This window comes from Halichoerus grypus, chromosome 7 (genome assembly GCF_964656455.1).
Source record: "Halichoerus grypus chromosome 7, mHalGry1.hap1.1, whole genome shotgun sequence".
NCBI lineage: Eukaryota > Metazoa > Chordata > Mammalia > Carnivora > Phocidae > Halichoerus > Halichoerus grypus.
This window is the reverse complement of record NC_135718.1, coordinates 91,371,036-91,385,504: the sequence shown is the minus strand read 5'-3', so window position 1 is coordinate 91,385,504 and position 14,469 is coordinate 91,371,036. Positions and strand designations below refer to the sequence as shown.

At 38.7% G+C, this 14,469-nt stretch overlaps 1 protein-coding gene across 2 annotated transcripts in view; it reads left to right on the top strand.

The window, feature by feature from the left end:
- The window catches only part of CNST (consortin, connexin sorting protein), a 112,843-nt gene that overhangs the window by 20,258 nt on the left and 78,116 nt on the right, over positions 1-14,469 (top strand). The window contains exon 2 of one of the 2 annotated variants that reach the window (XM_036110981.2): positions 971-1,037. The exons of the other annotated variant lie outside the window; for it this stretch is intronic. The gene's annotated coding sequence lies outside the window, so the exon portion shown is untranslated. The remainder of the gene's footprint in view (positions 1-970; positions 1,038-14,469) is intronic. 2 annotated transcript variants of the gene reach the window in all.

Here is a 14,469-nt window from a genome sequence, read left to right as displayed (position 1 = left end):
CGCTTCCTGTTTTGAAGCGAACTTCTGGTACTTAGGAATGATGGGGAATTATGTTCTTGAGAATAGTAATAAACCATACTGAATTTCTAAATTTTTTATTAAGATTTAACATTAACAGTTGCCTGTTTTAGTGATGCTTTCCTTGCATTAAAAAAACCAACCGAGGGACACCTGGGTGGCTCAGTTGGTTAAGCATCTGCCTTCAGCTCAGGTCATGATCCCAGGGTGCTGGGATCGAGTCCCGCATCGGGTCCTTGCTCGGCAGGGAGCCTGTTTCTCCTTCTCCCTCTGCCTGCCGCTCCCCCTGCTTGTGCTCTCTCTCTCTCTCTGACAAATAAGTAAATAAAATCTTTAAAAAAAAAAAAAACCCCAACCGGTCAGGGGCGCCTGGGGGCTCACTCAGTTGAGCTGTGACCCACTCGTGGTTTTGGCTCAGATCATGATCTCAGGGTCATGAGATCCAGCCCCTGTTGGGGTCTGTGCTGGGTGGGGAGTCTGTTTCTCCCTCTGCCTGTCCCCCCACTCGTGCGCTCTCTCAAATACATAAATAAAATCTTAAAAACAAAATAACCGCTCATCTTCTTTTGAGTCCTAAACATGGATTTCATTCTTGACATGTAAATAGTAAGGCTTTTGTAACATTTAAGGTATATTCATCAGAAGAGAAATGAATGCATAAAAATATTGAAATCTACGGGCGCCTGGGTGGCGCAGTTGGTTAAGCATCCAACTCTTTATTTCCACTCTGATTGTGGTCTTGGTTGCATGGGATGGGGCCCCATGGGGCTCTGAGCTCAGTGGGGGTCGGCTTGGGACTCTGTTTCTCTCTTCCTCTGCCCCTCCCCCCCAGGTGTGTGGTCACGTGTATGCAGACTCTCTCCCTCCCTCTCTCAAATAAATCTTTAAAAGTATATGAAATCTGTTTTTGAGTAAACTAAAATTAATCCCTGAACATTTTCTTCGCCAACAGGAAGACAGGACTTTGCCATTTACCAACATCTTTTTTACATACCTTAGTTTCAAGGACAGAGAGAAAGGTAAGAACAATGGTAAAGGTGTTCTCTGACTTGGAAAGACTAATTCAGGAGGCCCCATCACCCAATTTTCAGACGTTTTCTCTATCATCCTAAATGGATTCTATTAACTGTTATACTACTTTGCACATAACAGACCTTTAAATATTTGATTGATTCCATACCAAAAGGAGCTATTTTTTCGTCCTTTTTTACTGTTCCTAATTGAATTACTGTTTTCTAAAAATTGAGCACATATATATGGATTTAATTTTGAAAACATTGGTGTCTTTTTGAAGGTTTCTTCATAGCATTAAAAAAAAATTTAGTTCAGGGGCGCCTGGGTGGCTCAGTTGTTAAGCGTCTGCCTTCGGCTCAGGTCATGATCTCAGGTTCTGGGATCAAGCCCCACATCGGGCTCCCTGCTCCTTGGGAAGCCTGCTTCTTCCTCTCCCACTCCCCCTGCTTGTGTTCCCTCTCTCGCTATGTCTCTCTGTCAAATAAATAAAATCTTAAAAAAAAATTTTAGTTCAAAACATCCATTTACATCCTTGATGCTTCCTTCCCTGAGTAATTTGCCTCCAGGTGCTATTTCTGTCCTATTTGGTCCTTGTAATTATACACTTTTCTTCCTCAACCAGTTCCGCCCACGGTTATGGTAACAGCCACATTGGCTAGATCTTCATCGGTATCTCCATATTGTATTCAACATCGCAATTTCTCCAAGTCCTATCCTGGGTCCTTGTCAAGTTATGTGGTTGTTCAGATGTACTCCATCGCAGCTGTAAACTCCTTGACCTTGAGCATCAAGCTGTAGGATCAGAGGGTAGAAAGTGCTCCCCAGACCATCCATTTTCCTCATACATCCTATGTGTCTGTACCTTTTTTTTTCTAATGATAACCTCCCCCACAGAACGTGCCACACGCTTTTTTAAAACTCAGTTTCTTTTGCCAGATTTCTGCCAGATCCTGTGAAGATTTTTTTATATATATATACGGAAATAATTCAGGGAAGATTTTATATAGTGAGGGTGGCTGTACTGTGTTAATACTTTTCTGAAGTTTTTTCTGGAAATAAAATTTTCTGAGTGGAATATACTTACAAAGGAGTTGTGTGGGAAGATAAAAGTTCTTTAAAATTAGAGTTATTTAGCTATAGCTATGTTCAGGGCATGTACTTGAAAAATAATTTATTCCAAAATACTGCTGCCAATTAACAACAAATTGAGAATTCTTGGAAAAGATAGTTCATTCTTACATACTTTAGGAAAAGATGTAAGATATAGTTCAAAATGCATTATTGATGTTGGAGATGATGAATTAGACTTTGTCACTAACTGATCTAAAATAAAATACGTGAAAAATAAAAGAATCCTTTTTTTTTTTTTAAAGATTTTTTATTTATTTATTTATTTAATTGACAGAGAGAGAGAGAGACACAGCGAGAGAGGGAACACAAGTAGGGGGAGTGGGAGAGGGAGAAGCAGGCTTCCAGCTGAGCAGGGAGCCCGATGTGGGACTCGATCCCAGGACCCTGGGATCATGACCTGAGCCGAAGGCAGTTGCTTAACCAACTGAGCCACCCAGGCGTCCCAAGAATCCTTTTTTTAAAGGTAGCCAGAAGAAAATAAGCAATTAGAGAAAGATGAGATTTTGGGGGTAAGATGGTTTCAAGCTTATAGAGAAGTTGCAAGAATAGTGTAAAAGAATTCCCCTATATCCTTCACACGATTCGCTGTCTCAAGTTTGCCCGTTCACTTTATCATTGTGTTCTACCAGTGTGTGCATAAGTAAATATATGTGTATATGTTTGTGTTACACATTCACACATATACACACGGACTTTTTTTTCTGAACCATTTCAGAGTACATTGCAGACATGTCTTTTGGTTCTAAATATATTGGAAGGTAAATTTTCTAAGAATAAGGACATTCTCTTACATAACCACAGTGTAGTTATCAAAGTCTGGAAATGCAGTGTTGATGTAATACTGTTATCTATTCTGTAGTCCATATTTAGATTTTAATTTTGAATTTAATTTTAAATTTTAATATTTAAATTTAAAATTTGACAATTGTCTTTTTTTCCCAGTCCAGGATCCCACACGTCACATACTGCATTTAGTTACTGTGTTTTCTTAGCCTCTTTTAAATTGGAATATTCCTCAGTCTTTCTTCTTTATTGGTCTGGACATCTTTGAGGACAGGGCAGTTATTTTGAAGAATGTCCCTAAATGATTGGATTTAGGCTATGCATCTTTGTCAAGAACACCAGAGAAGTGGAATTATGTCCTTTAATGTGAATCCTATCAGGAGGCGCATATCAGTTTGTCGCATTTTTGGTGATCTTAACTTTAATCACTTGTTCAAGGTGGAGTTTGTCAGATGAAACTTGTACCCACTCATTTTGACACCCAATAGTGATTCTTGACTGAATTACCTATTACTGGGATGGTAGCAAAGGAGCAATTTTTTTTTTTTTTTTTTTAAAGATTTTATTTATTTATTTGACAGAGAAAGACACAGTGAGAGAGGGAACACAAGCAGGGGGAGTGGGAGAGGGAGAAGCAGGCTTCCAACTGAGCAGGGAGCCCGATACGGGGCTCGATCCCAGAACCCTGGGATCATGACCTGAGCCGAAGGCAGACACTTAACGACTGAGCCACCCAGGCGCCCCAAGGAGCAATTTTTTTATAACCATTATCCTTTCTACATTTATTAGCTGGTATTCTACTGAAGAAAGAGTTGTCTCTTCTTACCTATTTATCTATTTATGTATATTACCTATAAGCCCTTGGATTCCTATCTTATCAATGGATTATAATCCATCATCTTGATGCTCAAATTCTGCTGCATTTTGCCTTCAGGCTCTTTCTTTCATCCTTTTGACATTTCCCCATCTTTCTGGATTTACTCACTTTCTGGCACCATAAAGTATTCCAAGCTTAGCTTGTACTTTCTTTTCTCCCCAGTCTTGGAATCAGCCATTCCTCAAAAGATCAATGGTTGCTTTTAGTGGAGGATGGTTGTTTAGAAACCAAGATCTGGGAGCTAGACTTCAATGGCACTGGGTCATTGGTTCTAGATTTTTTCAGTGAACAAAACTAGGCAATATATGTATGTATGCCGTGTATTTATTTCTCTATCTCATCTTAAAAACCATGAGTTCATGTGATCCCTCTAATTCCAATCTAAGATCACAAGATTTATTCTAGTCTCCGTTATTATGGAGGGTTTGTTGGGCTTCTTTTCCCCAATATTATAACTTTGGCTTTATTTAAATTATTGAAGTTCACATATAAAAATAGCTCTTTAATTATTGTTAATGAGTTTAATTACTGAATGATTTTTATGCTTTTATTCAAATTCCGTTAGTTAACATACAGTGTTATCTTAGATTCAAGTGAATAATATAGTGATTCAACACTTCCATACAATACCCGGTGCTCATCACAAGTGTACTCCTTAATCCCCATCACCTAGTTCACCCATACCCCACCCACCTCCCCTCTGGTGACCATCAGTGTGGTCTCTACAGTTAAGAGTCTGTTTCTTGGTTTGACTTTCTCTCTCTTTTCTTTTTTTCCCTTTTGCTCATTTGTTTTCTTAAGTCCCACATATGAGTGAAATCATGATATTTGTCTTTCTCTGACTGACTTATTTTGCTTAGGATTATATTCTAGCTCCATCTGCGTCATTGCAAATGGCAAGATTTCATCCTTTTTATGGTTGAATAATATTTCCTTATATATATGTGTGTGTGTGTGTATATATATATATATATATACACCAAATGTAATAGTTGAGTGATCTTTTGATGCAAATTGAAATTATAAAAGGAAAAGCTATCCATTGAGTTTGTCAAATGATTATTTAATGTGGACAGATGGTGTAGGGACACGGTTGAAGATTATTTCTAACTTTTCATTCTATACTTAGTCGCAAATTCAGGCTATCCTTAAATACAAATCAGAGCCAAAAAAGTTAAGGTATTATCACTTACCAGTGGTAATAATTAAGGAATTTCTTTACTACTTTGCTTCATTTATAAGGTAATGAATTTTTTTTTTTTTTAAGGTAATGAATTTTTAAATTTATCCAGAACACACACCCCTCTACAATGTACTATCCCTGCACAACTTCTTTTTGAAGGCTGTAGCTTAGAGATGTAAAGTATGAGCTCTGAAATCCGGGTTTGAATCCTGACTCAGTCACTTGCTCTGTGACCTTGATCAGGTTACTTAAGCTTCTTTGTTTCCATTTTTGCATCTGAAAAGTGGGAAAATTTTCTGTTCTTCATAGGGCAATTCTGAGGATTAAATGAGCTAATAGATAAGGTACAATGCTTGGCATATAAAATGCAATGCCTGGGGCACCTGGGTGGCTCAGTGGGTTAAGCGTCAGACTCTTGGTTCCGGCTCAGATCAGGATCTTGGGGTCAGGAGATTGAGCCTTGCATCGGGCTCTGTGTTCAGCAGAGTCTGCTTGAAATTCTCTCTCCCTTTCCCCCTGCCCCTCCTGCTCATGCTTTCTCTCTCTCTTAAATAAATAAATCTTTAAAAAAGATAAAATGTAATGTCTGATTGCATGCTAATTGCCTAATAAGTGTTAGCTGTTAGTATTATTTAGCTAAGTGATACAGATTATCCATGAGTGTGAAATACCTTGAGCCAATCCCTGCACAGTCGAAAATCTGAGTATAACTTTTAACTCCCCAAGAACATTTGCTAATAGCGTACTGGTGATGGGAAGCGTTACCAATAACTTAAATAATTGATTAACACATTTTATATATGATATGTATTATGTACAGTATTCTTACAATAAAGTGAGCCAGGGAAAAGATAATGTTATGAAGAGAATCATAATGAAGAGAAAATAGATTTACAGTACTATACTGTAAAATCCACATATAAGCGGACCTGTGCAGTTCAAGTCTGTGTTCAAGGATCAACTGTATATGCAGCACGTTCTTTCCTGTTTTGTTGAATTCTCTTTTCACATCAAAATATCTTTCTTCTTCATAGCCCATAGTAAATATGTAGGGGTTTTTTTTTTCCCTTTAGAGGTTAGTTGTAGACATAGTGTCAGCCGTAAATAGCATCTCATGCCAAGATTGAGGTTTTGGGTCATAGTGTAAATAACAGTTCAATATCTTACAATGTGTTTTTCTCGAATCTTTTTGAAGTTAGAAAATTCTGAACTTACCAGCTAATAGAATAATAAAGATAATGGTGAGAGAAAAGACATAATAGAGAAATAGGATAGGGGAAAGAATAATAGAAATAATCTAGAATCATGATGATTTTGTTTTGATAGAAATTTGTTATCAAACAAGAGATAGTGTGAATAACATGAATAAATGCATTTTAGATTTTTTGGGGCAGATCATGAAACAGATTTTAAATACTATTTTTATATTGTGGTAGAATTGTAAATTACTGAAAAACCTGTTCAGGAAAAAAAAAAGCACATAAAGTAGAAAGAGCCCTAAACACAGAGATATGGAAGGACTAAATAAAAAGTAATGGGGAAGCCTAGGGGGCTCAGTCCGTTAAGCATCTGATTCTTCGTTTCGGCTCAGATCATGATCTCAGGGTTGTGCTGGGTGTGGAGCCTGCTTAAGATTCCCTCTCTCCCTCTGCCCCTTCCCCGCTCCAAAAAAAAGTAGTAACAGTGCTTAAAAACTGACCTTACTAGGATTTACCAGGGAAAGCACTCATAAAATAGCACTTCACCTTTTACCAATTTTCTCAGTTTCAAGAACTGTTTTTTCTGTTGTACTCCCAAGAGGACACTGCATTTTACAGTTTTACATTTCTTACATGCTTTCACAAAATTAATAAATTTGGCCTTAGTTGTGTTAGTCTATAAACTGTTCTTTGATATACGTTTAAAGAAATACTACTTAGCTATTAGCCGATTCTCTTTAACACTTTATGCAGCCTGCCTTATGTAGTTTTCCTCCATGTGTCTGAACCAGATTCTATAGGGAGAAAGGAGAAATGTTTTGCTGGAAAATGTTATGAGGTATCTGCTAATATCATAGACAAGAATATTTTTTCAGTGTGCGTTATTTTTCATTATTTTATTTATTTTTTTAAAGATTTTATTTGTTTGAGAGAGACAGAGATAGCAAGAGAGAGCAGGAGCAGGGAGGAGAGGGAGAAGCAGACTCTCTGCTGAGCAGGGAGCCCGATGCGGGACTTGATCCCAGGACCCTGGGATCATGACCTGAGCCAAAGGCAGACGCTTAACGACTGAGCCACCCAGGCACCCTATTTTTCATAATTTTAATGGTACCAAGCATAATTAAATACCTTTTGAATTTGTAGACATGTTTCTTTGTTAAAGTTTAAAAGATAATTGTAGTGGTGCCTGGGTGGCTCAGTTGGTTAAGCATCTGCCTTCAGCTAGGGTCATGATCCCAGGGTCCTGGAATCGGCCCCACACTGGGCTCAGCGAGGAACCTGCTTCTCCCTCTCCCTCTGCCTGCCACTCCTCCTGCTTGTGCTCTCTCTCTCTCTCAAATAAATAAATAAATAATCTTTTTTAAAAAAGACTTATTTGAGAGAGAGTGCACGTGTGCACACAAGTGGGCGGGGCGGAGGGAGAGAATCTCAAGCAGATTCCCCACTGAGTTCGGACCCCAGGGAGCAGGGACCCCAGGGGTCCCTGTAATAGAATATTCTTAAATATTCACCCATCACACCATCCATACAAGTAAAAGTCATTTTCCTTCCTCTGAATTCTCAAAGAACTTGCTTGTGAGTTGTCACACTCTTCTCTGCAAAGGTTTGGGAGGAAAAGGAAGTTTAGGACAAGGTTGGTAGCCATTTCCTATTAGAGTATGAACTCTTTCTTCCCCCAGTTTTATTGAAATATAATTGACATACATCACTGTATAAATTTAAGGTGTACAGCGTCATGGTTTGACTTACATATATTGTGCAGTCATTATCACAGTGCGCTTAGTTGGCATGCATCATCTCATACAGATACCATAGAAAGAGAAGGCAAAAAAAGAAAAAGAATATTTGCTTTGTGATGAGAACTATTAGGACCTACTCTCTACAACTTCCCCGCATACCCCACAGCAGTGTCACCTACAGTCACTATGCTGTGTGTGATATCCCCAGTTTGTACCATTTGCCACCTTCCTCCATTTTCCCTCCCTGCACCCCCACCTCTGGTAACTACAAATCTGGTCTTTGCTCCTATGAGTTTTGTTTTTGTGTTTGTTTTTTTAGGTTCCAAATATAAGTGCGATTTATTATGGTATTTGTTTTTGTATTGGGTTCATTTCACTTAGCATGATGTCCTTGAGGTCTAGCCATGTTGTTGCAAATGGCAGGATTTCCTTGTGTTTTTAAGGTTGAATTATGTGACATTTGTGTGTGTGTGTGTGTGTGTGTGTGTGTGTATAATTTCTTTATCCATTCATCTGTAGATGGACACTTAGGTTGTTTCCATATCTTAACCATTATAAAACACACTGCTATGAACATAAGGGTGCAGATATCTTTTCAAGTTAGTGTTTTTCATTTCCTTTGGATATATTCCCAGATAAGGAATTGCTGAATCATATGGTAGTTCTGTTTTTAACTTTTTGAGGATTCTCCATACTGTTCTCTGTGGTGGCTGTACCAGTTTGCATTCCCACCAAGAGTGCATGAGGGTTCCCCTTTCTCCACATTCTCACCAGCATTTGTTATCTCCTGTCTTTTTGATGAGGGCCATTCTAACGGGTGTGAAATGATATCTTGTAGTGGTTTTGATTTGTGTTTCCTTGATGACTAATGATGTTGCACATCTTTTCATGTACCTGTTGGCCTTCAATAAATATTTGTGTGATTTTATTTACTTATTTAATTATTTGAGACAAAGGGAGGGAGGGGCAAATGGAAAGAGAGAAACTCAAGCAGACCCTGTGCTGAGTGCAGAGCCTGACAAGGGACTCAATCTCACGACCCTGAGATCATGACCTGAGCCAAAACCAAGAGTCAGATGCTTAACCGACTGTGCCACCCAGGCGCCCCTCTTCTGTCCATTTTTAAATCAGATTATTTGTGGGTTTTTTTACTATTGAGTTGTATGAATTCTTTTTATATTTTGGGTACTAGCCTTAGAATATAAGCTCTTAGCCGAGGCTCTCTCATCTGTCTGTCTTCCCCCATTGTATCTAGTAAGTGTATCTTTTTTTTTTTTTTTTTTTTTAGTAAGTGTATCTTATTCATAGTAGGCAATTATGATTACATTAATGTCAGGCTAGCTCAGTTAAAGCACTCCACTTCTGAGGTCAAGTTTCAGTCTCCATGTGGAGATTTATTTGCTTTGTTTTGTGTCCTGCTACTAAACCTTCAGTGCTGGCCAAACGTGTGCTTTTGGGTACAAAGAGTGCTGTATAAAAAACAAAGAATTGGTAGCTGTGTTGCGTAAACAGTTCAAAACTAGTATTCTCCCAGATGTGGGGCAGGAGCATCATATTCCCATTCAGAGGGCAACCTTACATCACGGTTTTTCAAGATAAGGAAACATAGGCAATGAAGGTGGCAGAAGAAAATGTGTGAGTCTGCCTGGAGCTGTAATTGTTGGGTAGATAACTGCGATCACAGCTCATATAATAATGAACCAGAAAGCGATATTTATTTTAGACTTGAAGCAGTAAAACACAAATAACAGAGGACTTGGGAAGTAATAACTAGAATCATCGGTTGTTAGAGTTTGGAGGAATCTTAGAGGAAACTTTAAATCCCAGGAAAAGAGCTAATATGAGAACTCAAGTTTGCTGATTGACTAAATCAGTATGTTGACTGTCTTCCAAGAACTTCATCTTGTATCTATGTTAAAAAAGTCTGAAATTGCTAAGAAAGAAGACGAAATTTGAAACTGACTTCATCAAAAGAGGTGGCATTTTAGAACTCTGGTGTCTCTAAACTATGCCAAACACAGAAGTGTAGGGAATACCGTGTGAGCTCTAAGTGACGGGATGAGATGAGGTGCTGGTCTGTGCTGAGCACAGTTACAGTATAGGCCAGGATTTGAAGAATTCATTTGCTTTAAGTGAAATCAACCAGAGGCAAGGATTTTACAAACTGCGTTTTCTTGTCCACATAAAGAGGCAGGAAGAAAACGGCAGAGCGGTACAGAATAGAAAAACCAGAATACTCATGAAAATTGGTGTTGAGAGAGACTGAAGAAATTTGTCGCTTTCTGTTACAGTTAGAACATGCCAGCATTTCTGTTGATACTTTTGCACTCGTGTAGAAACTTAGGTTAAAAATATCTCCTTTTAGCTGCTCTCCTGTAGCTTGCTCGCACCATGACTTGAAGGCATTATATATGACCAGGCCGACTGGAGACTAGCTTTATAGCGGAGTGAGCTTCAGCGGCAGCAGCTCCACAGTCTTCAAGGGACTGTTTTAAACTTCTCTGTGTTTCCCCCTTTGGTAGATATCTTACTCCCTGTTTCCCTGAGACAGATCCATTATGGACTACAAATGCCTCTAACTTAACTCCAGTGTAAACCACCCTCCCCAACCCCCACCATCCTTCCATTACAACGGGAAACATGGCCCATCTCTTTAAGGGCATTCGCCCCACCTGTGTCCTGGATGCCATCCCATGTCCCAGTCTGTGCTGTCTCTCCTGTTCTCCTTAACTGCTCCCTCTCAGCTGGCCCTTTCCTGTCGTATCAGCAGCCCATACATATCTCACCCTGGAAAAAGAGAGGAAACCTCATGTTATTTAAGATCAACACAGTGATTTTTCTCATATGTAAACCTCATGTCACTCCTCAGATTACAAATCTTGCAGTGGATCCCTACTGATACATTTAATGATTTAATGATTTCCACTAATGATCGAGGATTTGGAGCAATGGTTTTATTATAGCTATTAGCCAGCTTCTTTTTGTCTTCCTGTCTCTCCCTGCAAAGTACAGCACAGCATTTAATTCATTTGTTAGAAGTTAATTGCAGCAAAAAAACAAAACAAAACAAAACAAACTTTTTTTGCAGATATTTTGAATATAATTCCATGTTATCCATGGCTATCACTGAATTCAGTGTTAGTTCTGTCTGTTGTCTTAGGATCTGTAAAATAAACCGTGGGACTCAAAAATAACACTTATTTGCTAAACATCGAGGACACTTGAGACAAGCAAACAAGACAGCTGGGCCTTTTGGCGACGTATCAGCTCCTCAGTCACCTAGGTCACTTGATGGTGGCACAGATACATAGTTGGTGTGCTTGTGGAAAAGACAGTATTTGGTTATCTTACATGCGTGTTAATTTAGTTATAACTTAGAAGTTTGGGAATATGAGTTCTCATTCAGTCTACTATTTATTCTAAAATATTCATAAATCAGTGTAAGGCAAGAAGCCGATATGGAAGGGAAAGATTTATTCATGATAATAAAGTGTGCCTAGCCAGGCCTAGTGCATATCAGGGAATGGATTTAAACAACAGAAAATAGAATGAGGGAAAGTTACTCTTTTTGTATTTTTCCTTAACAATGCATTTAAATAAAAACTTTCTGGAATTGCTTAAGAAGTTATTAGACACCGTTTTGAATGAATTCAGAGGTTGTCACACACTTTTTTCATTCTGAAGTCTTTTAGAAATTAATAAAGATTAAAGGCTCAAAATGCCCTTGAGTTCATACCTGGAATAATTTCAGTTATTGTATTTCTAAGATCTAGAATATCTGATATAGTATCTAAGAATATTTAATTTTTAAAAAATCAAATCTAGTGATTTGTTTGTGATCACTTTGCTTCTTAAGGCAAATTAAACTATTTGCTTTTGCCTACTATATTACTATATTTGCTTTTGCCTACAATTCTAGTTCTCTTCTGAAATTTTCTCTTTCCCATTTAAGTCCTTGAACATTTTTTTTTTTAAAGATTTTATTTATTTGACAGAGAGAGACACCGCGAGAGAGGGAACACAAGCAGGGGAAGCGGGAGAGGGAGAAGCAGGCTTCCCGCTGAGCAGGGAGCCTGATGTGGGACTTGATCCCAGGACCCTGGGATCATGACCTGAGCCGAAGGCAGACACTTAACGACTGAGCCACCCAGGCGCCCCTAAGTCCTTGAACATTTTAACAATACTTATTTTATTTTATTTTTTTTACAATAGCAACAACAAAGGTATTGCTTTTTTTCCCCCAGTATTTTTTTTAATGAACATTTAATGTATTCTTTGTTTTAGGGGTACAGGTCTGTGATTCATCAGTCTTACACAGTTCACAGTGCTCACCATAGCACATACCCTCCCCAATATCCATCATCCAGCCACCCCATCCCTCCCACCCCCCTCCACTCCAGCAACCCTCGGTTTGTTTCCTGAGATTAAGAGTCTCTTATGGTTTGTCTCCCTCTCCAGTTTCGTCTTGTTTCATTTTTCCCTCCCTTCCCCTGTGATTCTCTGTCTTGTTTCTCAGATTTGTCATATCAGTGAGATCATATGATACTTGCCTTTCTCTAATTGACTTATTTCGTTCAGCATAATACCCTCTAGTTCCATCCACGTCGTTGCAAATGGCAAGATCTCATTTTTTTGATGGCTGCATAATATTCCATTGTATATATATACCACGTCTTCTTTATCCATTCATCTGTGGATGGACATCTTGGCTCTTTCCATAGTTTGGCTATTGTGGACGTTGCTGCTATAAACATTGGGGTGCACATGCCCCTTCAAATCACTACATTTGTATCTTTGGGATAAATACCCAGTAGGGCAATTGCTGGGCTGTGGGATAGCTCCATTTTCAACTTTTTGAGGAACCTCCATACTGTTTTCCAGAGTGGCTGCACCAGCTTGCATTCACACCAACAGTGTAGGAGGGTTCCCCTTTCTCCACATCCCTGCCAACATCTGTCGTTTCCTGACGTGTTAATTTTAGCCATTCTGACTGGTGTGAGGTGGTATCTTATTGAGGTTTGGATTTGGATTTCCGTGATGCCGAGTGACGTTGAACACTTCTTCATGTGTCTGTTGGCCATTTGGATGTCTTCTTTGCAGAAATGTCTGTTCATGTCTTCTGCCCATTTCTTGATTGGATTATTTGTTCTTTGGGTGTTGAGTTTGATAAGTTCTTTATAGATTTTGGATACTAGCCCTTTATCTGATACATCATTTGCAAATACCTTCTCCCATTCTGTGGGTTGTCTTTTGGTTTTGTTGATTGTTTCCTTTGCTGTGCAAAAGCTTTTTATCTTGATGAAGTCCCAACAGTTCATTTTTGCCCTTGCTTCCCTTGCCTTTGGTGATGTTTCTAGGAAGAAGTTGCTGCGGCTGAGGTCGAAGACGTTGGGGCCTGTGATCTCCTTTAGGATTTTGATGGACTCCTGTCTCACATTTAGGTCTTTCAACCATTTTGAGTCTATTTTTGTGTGTGGTGTAAGGAAATGGTCCAGTTTCATTCTTCTGGATGTGGCTGTCCAATTTTACCAACACCATTTGTTCAAGAGACTGTCTTTTTTCCGTTGGACATTCTTCCCTGCTTTGTCGAAGATTAGTTGACCACAGAGTTTAGGGCCCATTTCTGGGCTCTCTATTGATTCCATTGATCTATGTGTCTGTTTTTGTGCCAGTACCATACTGTCTTGATGATGACAGCTTTGTAATAGAGCTGGAAGTCCGGAATTGTGATGTCACCAGCTTTGCTTTTCTTTTTCAACATTCCTCTGGCTATTCGGGGTCTTTTCTGGTTCCATACAAATTTTAGGATTATTTGTTCCATTTCTTTGAAAAAAGTGGATGGTATTTTGATAGGGATTGCATTGAATGTGTAGATTGCTCTAGGTAGCATAGACGTTTTCACAGTATTTGTAATTCCAGTCCATGAGCATGAAACGTTTTTCCGTTTCTTTGTGTCTTCCTCAGTTTCTTTCATGAGTATTCAGCTACTGTGGCACTGTCAAGACAATGCCATGGAGAACAACCATGTCCAGTAAAAATATCATGTGAACCATATATAGAATTTTGTTCCTTAGTCACCACATTAAAATGGCTTTTTATTTTATTATTATTTTTTTAAGATTTTATTTATTTATTTAAGATTTATTTATTTGAGAGAGAGAGGGAGCACAAGCAGGGGGAGCTGCAGAGGGAGAGGGAGAAGCAGACTCCCTGCCAAGCAGGGAGCCTGATGCAGAGCCCAGTCACAGGACCCCAAGATCATAACCTGAGCTGAAGGCAGATGCTCAACCGAGTGAGCCACCCAGGCGCCCCTAAAAAGGCTTTTTAAAAGTGAAATTAATCATAGAGTTCACTTAACCCAGTAGATCTAAATATTATTTCAACATATAATCAATATTTAAAAGTATCATTGAGCTATTTTACATTCTTTGTCTTCATAAGGAAGTCTTTGAAATATGGTATTTACTTTACAAATACACTACATCTCAATTTGAACACATTTTTTAATTGGAAATGCTTGATCTA